The following is a 7,151-nucleotide window of genomic DNA, read 5'->3' on the forward strand; positions in this document are numbered from 1 at the left end:
GTGGCCAGGGGAGGGACATGGGCAGTTCAGGGGTATTGCCAGGATTGTAGTTGAAGTTGTGCGTTTGACAGTAGTTGGGTGATACTATTCACACCAGTCTTTGGCAGGCATGAGCACTTGATCCCGAAGTTAGGCATGAAACTGCGCTCTATGCACTAAGGTCCTCTTTTAAAAGGGGGCCTGCGGTGGCGTTGGTGCATGTTTTGATGCCTACCAAGGCTCCCGTTTACTGCAGCTGGTAAAAGGTAGGTCTTTCTTTTTATTAAGAAATGGCCGTGCGGCAAGTGAAGCGGCCGTTTCGGGGGAAGCACTTACCTCCGGGTAATATATTTTTGTAGCGCTGGGGTTGGGAAATATTGCCGGGCTGGTGCAGTAGCTCGGCGGCCTTAAGCCTGTGTTGGGTTTACCGCTGCTTTGTTAATGGGGACCTACGTTCCATACAGATCTGCCTTTCTAGAATTTGCTGTTAGCGTACATCACCCTGGCAGCCGACTTTGGGTGACTCTTCATAAAGTATAGCCTGAAGAAGGGGAAGGTCTCCTTCAATATTGCCCACACCAGCTACAGGACCAGAAGTTTTCTAATCTGTGATATATATATAGGATATTATTGCCTAATCGGCCTAACCGAAATACTGGTTTGTCTCAGCAGAGCGTGTTTCATGCTGCCCATGCGCATGTGACAGCCTGTGAGCCACACAGGAGCAGAAATGCTTCCCCGGAGAGACTGAATACAGGCGTTGCTTCAGTGAGGCTCAGTGAGATTATATGAGACTAGTAAAAAAAGGCCTGTTTCTCACACAAATGAAACAGGCCCTAGCAAGGTTATCCTCCGAGTTCCAGCTTGGCCCCATCTCCTCCGAGTTCCAGGCCTCCCTCACTCCCTCTCTCTCCTCCGAGTTCCAGGCCCTCCCTCTCTCTCCTCTGTTCCAGGCCCCCCTCCCTTCCCCCCTCTCCTCCGAGTTCCAGGCCCCCTCTCCTCCCCCTCCTCTCCCCCTCCCCTACTCCTGTTCACCCAGCCTTTCCCTCCCAGGATTTGCTTACCTTACATCGTAAGAGGATACAGGGACCTTCAGAATTACACAACATTCCCCCCCCCCCCCCCCAAATGGGAAGAATTGTAGCTTGAGGCGTGACGGCCTGGAATTCTTATGTGAAAGCCCTTCCTGGACTTTACTTAGAAAAGCGGCCATCCAAGGATGGACCAGACACTTCAGTACACCGCTTAATACAGGGCTCCTTTTACAAAGGAGCGGGTTACGCCTGCCAAATCGGCCACTACCTCCAGGCTAGTCTGATTTTGGCCTGCGCCAAATCCCGCAGCAGAAAATCATTTTCTATTTTCTACAGTGAGAGGCATTCCCGGCGGTAATCGGCAGTTGACGCAGGCTGCGCGGTTATCGTGTGGGGAGCACGTGAGCCCCTTACTGCTAAGTCAGTGGGTGGCATTAAGGGCTCAGAATATAAATAGGTGAATACTAGTTTTAATTTTGCTGCACATCCATTTCCCGGACCATTAAAAAAACCCTTTTTTTCAGACGCGGTAAAGAAATGGCCAAGCACGTGTCCAAAACACGCGTCCACACTGCCACAGGCCACTTTTTACCTTGCCTTTGTAAAATGACCCCACAGAAAGGAAAAGTATGGATTCATCTCATTACCATCATACACATCACTGTATTAATGTACTGAAACTTACTTAAAACCTGAGAACTAGAACAGTAGGTGGCCTTGCTGGGCAGGAATGAGGTGCATGGGTACAGCTGGGGAGGAGGGGAGGAGGGTTCTCAGTATTGGAGTAGCAGAGGATGCCAGAGCAGATGTGATATATTCTGGCAGAGCTGTGTACATGTATGTGTGGACCTCCATATTGGAACAGCAGGAGGCGCTATAGAGCAGGAAGTGAGGTATGTTGGCAGAGATGGTGTCAGACTTGTGAGTTCTTGTACCAAGTAGAGCGCTGCTGAGCCCGGTACTTGGACCAGGTTCTGCTTGGCGGCTGGACAACCCCGGGTTTCACCTGTGCTGACCGCCGTTTCCCAGAGGTTGAGCCCCTAGGTGCAGACGGCCTGCAGGACTTGCAGGACGGAGCTAGAAGCGGGGTGATGAATGTATCGGCCAGGCAGGTGGCAGGCAAGAGAGTAATCCAGGTACTGGAAAGTCAGTAGGCAGGCGGCAGGCAAGAGAGTAATCCAGATACAGGCGAAAGTCAGTAGGCAGGCGGCAGGCAAGAGAATAATCCAGGTACAGACGAACGTCAGTAGGCAGGCGGCAGGCAAGAGAGTAATCCAGATACAGGCGAAAGTCAGTAGGCAGGCGGCAGGCAAGAGAATAATCCAGGTACAGGCGAAAGTCAGTAGGCAGGCGGCAAGCAAGAGAGTAATCCAGGTACAGGCATCAGTAGGCAGGCGGCAGGCAAGAGAGTAATCCAGATGCAGGTGAAAGTCAATAGGCAGGCGGCAGGCAGAAGAGTAATCCAGATATAGGCAAAGTCAGCAACAAGGGACCAGTAGATAAGAAGCAGACTGCAGAGTTAGAAACCCCTACCAAAATAGAAGCTGAAGCATGGAGTCCAGGGAGAGCTCAGCTGATAAAGTGCTGGCGTCTGACATCAGCAGAGAGAAGGGGCACAGCCATAGGCTAAGAGCAGGGGAAGGAGGAACGAAGACCAATAGGAGAGAAGCAAGGGAAGCCAGGCAGAGGAAGAGCAGACCTAGCTGGGTGAAAGCAAAGCAATCAAGGAGCCTGCAACCACCGTCTCTCTGAACAAACCCAGAGAGGACTACACATACATGGCTCAGGCAGTCCCTGTCAAGTGTGCATGTCGACGGGACCCCGTGCAGCCCGAGGACACCACTTGCGTTGAGATAGGGGACATGACAGATGGGCATATGTATATAATCGGCTTCAGTATTGGAACAGCAGGAGGCGCTATAGAGCAGGAAATGAGGTTTGTATGTATGAACCTGAAGACTGGAACAGCAGGAGGCACTGGAGAGCTGTGTATATGTATGTTTGGGCTTCAGTATTGGTGTAGCAGGGGAGGCGTGAAGTGCAGTGGCAGAAGGAGGACGGGAATGCTGTATGGCAAGATTGAGGTCAGGGCCAGTTTAATAATTAAGCAGATTGAAGGTCCCCTAGGCTGGCAGCATCTAAGGTGTGGCAAAGAGCAGCTGAATTCAAAATAATTCCATGGGCCAGCCACACAGACTCAAAGAAACATCACTGTCTACTTTACCCAGAAGGAGGTGGGTCGTTCTCAAATTGCCCTCATTTTGCATTTATAGAACAAAGTTTAATATTTATAGCATGTTTCTTTCTCTTTACATGATTTTTCTGGTGTTGGGGTGATTATGTTTGTTGAGGTAGAGGAACGTGGAACACTACGAACGAAGACAGGTATCAGAGGAATAGTGTAGCCAACAAGACGCTTCCAAAGGTATGAAGGAGACGAGAACTGTCACGCACAAGGTTTATTCATTAAAAAGACTCAACAAGGCACCGTGTTTCGGCAAAGAGTGCCTGCCTCAGGAGTCTCTGATTGGAATTTCAAAAAGAGTTACAAACAGCATCTGAATATACGACAAAGCAATGAGACGGCGCCGTCTTTAAATAGACTCGCAACACACTTCAAAGCAGATACAGATGGCCAAAAGCTGGCATAATCACTAAGCGCAAACGCTGCCAGTGGAAACATCTCATTGCTTTGTTGCATATTGAAACGCTATTTGTAACTCTTTTTGCAAGTGCAATCAGACTCCTGAGGCAGGCACTGTTTGCCGAAACATGGTGCCTTGTCTTTTTTATGAGTTTAATTATAAAAATTTCAGGGGAGGGGTACCTAGGGGCAGGGGCGTAGCCAGACACCCAATTTTGGGTGGGCCTGGTCCCAAGATGAGTGGGCAGAAGCAGTGGCGTAGGAAGGGGGGGGCGGTCCGTCCAGGGTGCACGCGCTGGGTGGGGTGTTGACCCCGCCGGTTCCCTGCTCCCTCTGCCCCGGAACAGGTTACTTCCTGTTCCGGGGCAGAGAAAGCAGGGAACCAGCGGAGCCGACGCAGCTCCCAGCGACGTGCACTCGGGGCGGATCGGCCCTCCCGCTTGTCCCCCGCAAGTAAGAATGCGCCGCGGAGGGGGCGGTGCATCGTGGAGGGGGTGCATGCCGTGCTGCACCTGGGGGGGGGTGCGCAGCGGCGACCCGCCCCGGGTGTCAGCCGGCCTTGCTACGGCACTGGGCAGAGGAACTCTGCCCTGTCCCACAAGTGATTTGGTCTCTCAAACATCCCCCCTCCCCCACATACCTTTTAAATAGCAGATTTTCACTGGTGGCGAGCAGCAACTAATACACATGGCTCATGTTGGCCTCACAGCCTTCCCTCTGATGCAACTTCCTGTTTCCGCATAGGCGGGAATACATCAGCGGGAAGGATGTAGGGCCGGTACAAGCAGTATGTATCAGTCGCTGCTCGCTTCAAGCGAAGATCTGCTATTTACAAGGTCTGCAGGAGGGACAGTTGTTGGGAGTTTTCAGCTGGTGGGGCTTGGGGATCCCTGCCAGCTACATCGTAGGTGTACTGCTACTGTGTGGGCCTGAGCCCAAAGTGGGTGGGCCTGGGCCCACCCGTGGCTACGCCACTGCCTAGGGGTCCGACCGATAATTGAGAAAGGCACAACTCAGAAGCTTTTCTTAGGGCAGTGTTTCCCAAGTCTAGTCCTGGCCAGTCAGGTTTTCAGGATATCCACAATGAATAGGCATGAAAGAGATTTGCATATAATGGAGGCAGTGTATGCAAATCAAGTTCATGCATATTCATTGTGGATATCCTGACTGTCAAGGGGGACTCCAGGACTGGACTTGGGAAACACTGCCTTGGGGTATCTCATTAAGGTTGCCAACCGGCTCCAGGTTCGCCTGACAGGGTTGTTCCAGTCCTAGGTTTACCCCAGTGCATGCAGGGACTTGTAGTCTTGCTTTTCTTAGGGAAGGCAATGAGAAAATCCGGACTACAGGTCCCTGCATGTAATAGGGTAAACCCAGGAGTGGATCAACCCTGTCAGGTGAATCTGGATCAGGTTAGCGGCACTACACCTCATACCTACACTGGCCCTGACTGTGGTGGCCTGAGTGTGTAGGAGAAGCTTCCACGATGCTCTGAAAATGTGCTTGAAACAGACAAACCTGAAAATCCACAAGCAGAGGGTGTGTCTCACCTCCCTCCCAGCAGCAACAAGGAAACTGTATTTGCCAGTCTCCTAATCATAAGCAAATAGCTGCCACGTTTAGTGGAAGTCACATGATTGCTGGCATACATTGTGCTCTTGGAATAGGGTTTAAAGGTATATCCGGAGTCACACGTGAGTGAAGAGCAGAAGTCTCTACAATTAATACGCTCACTCACAGCAGAGTAAAGTGCAAGAACAGCTCAGCTCAGCTCCAGAGCTGCCAAGTTACCCAGTTCCAGGACGGAGACCTTTTGGCCAGGCCTGGCTTTATTTATTTATTTATTTTCAGCACTTGATCTACTACAGGTGATCAAACTTACTTCTGAATAGTGGCGTAGCCAAGGGTGGGCCTGGATGGGCCCAGGCCCACCCAGTAGCAGCACACCTATGATGTGGCTGGTAGGGATTTCCAAGCCCCACCAGGCTGAAAACTCCCAACATCTGTCCCTCCTGCAGACCTTGTAAATAGCAGATCTTCACCTGGAGTGAGCAGCGACTGATACATACTGCTCGCACTGGCCCCCCAGCCTTACCTCTGACGTATTCCCACCTAGGCGGAAACAGGAAGTTCATCAATGGAAAGGCTGTGGAGCCAGCATGAGCAGTGTGTATTAGTTGCTGCTCGTTGCCGGTGAAACTCTGCTATTTAAAAGGTATGCGGGAGAGGGGGGACGTTTGAGAGACCATATGGCATGCAGGTGAGAGAAGGAGAGACCAAATCACCTGTGGGATGGGGCGGGGTTCTTCTGCCCACCCATCTTGGGCCCAGGTCCACCCAAAATTGAGTGTCTGGCTACGCCCCTGCTTTTGAAAGCAGTGTGGTCTTTGTAGTCCTGGCTTCTACCCATCGAAATCAATGCTGCAGGTCCCATAATGCATCAGGATGAGGTCAGAAATCCAGGACTGGCCTAAAATCTCCCTCCTGGAACTGGGTAACTTGGAAGTTCGGCTGCTCTCTGTACAGGATTTAAATTCCTCTAACTCTGTTTCACATGTTACCTTTCATGTAACTCTCCCTAATTTTATTTATTTGTTACATTTGTATCTCACATTTTCCCACCTATTTGCAGGCTCAATGTGGCTTACATAGTACCGTACAGGCGTTCACCTAATCCGGTAGAGAAAACAAGTACAAGGTGATGTGGGGTCAGATAAAGGTACATGTGTTTCGGGTACAGTGGGGATCGAAGGGAAGGTTAAATAGTGTCCAGGAAAAGAATCCGCCAGAAGACGGAGAACTCGAAACACACCACGGAAAACTTGCACATGCAACACCAATTTATTTGTTATGTTCTTAATATATTTTTTTCAATATGTTTTAAAAGTATATGATGTCATTTTAATATATAGGATACAGGTTGTATGTCTCTTTATGCATTCACTTTCTGATATCTATTTATTATTTTATATACATGTAAATTTATTTTGAGTAAAATATAGGTATATTTCAAAAATGTTAAATTTTTAGATATCTATATATTCCATTTTTACACACTATAAATGTATGTAAGTAACTTATTTGTATTTTTATCATTTTTTATTACCTGTGTATTAAATTTTATTTTAGACTCCTGATGCAGGCCTAAAGGACGAAACACAACGTTGTGTCGAGTCTATATACTTCAATAAACATTTCTACTACTATACATCTTCTCAGACTTTGGTATCCAAGGTTAAATAGTGTCCATTACGAGCTTTGGTTTTGCTGTGTTGCCGAATGTAGGCATTTATGTTGGGTCGGTGAGGTATGCCTTTTTGAACAGGTTGGTTTTTAGTGATTTCCTGACGTTTAGGTGATCGTAGATTGTCTTCACAGCTTTAGGCAATGTATTCCACAGTTGTGTACTTATGTAGGAGAAGCTGGATGCATCGGTTGGTTTGTATTTAAGTCCTTTGGTTCGCTATCCGGTAGAATTTCTAGAGGGATAATTT

Source organism: Microcaecilia unicolor, chromosome 12, assembly GCF_901765095.1.
Source record: "Microcaecilia unicolor chromosome 12, aMicUni1.1, whole genome shotgun sequence".
Classification (NCBI taxonomy): Eukaryota; Metazoa; Chordata; class Amphibia; order Gymnophiona; family Siphonopidae; genus Microcaecilia; species Microcaecilia unicolor.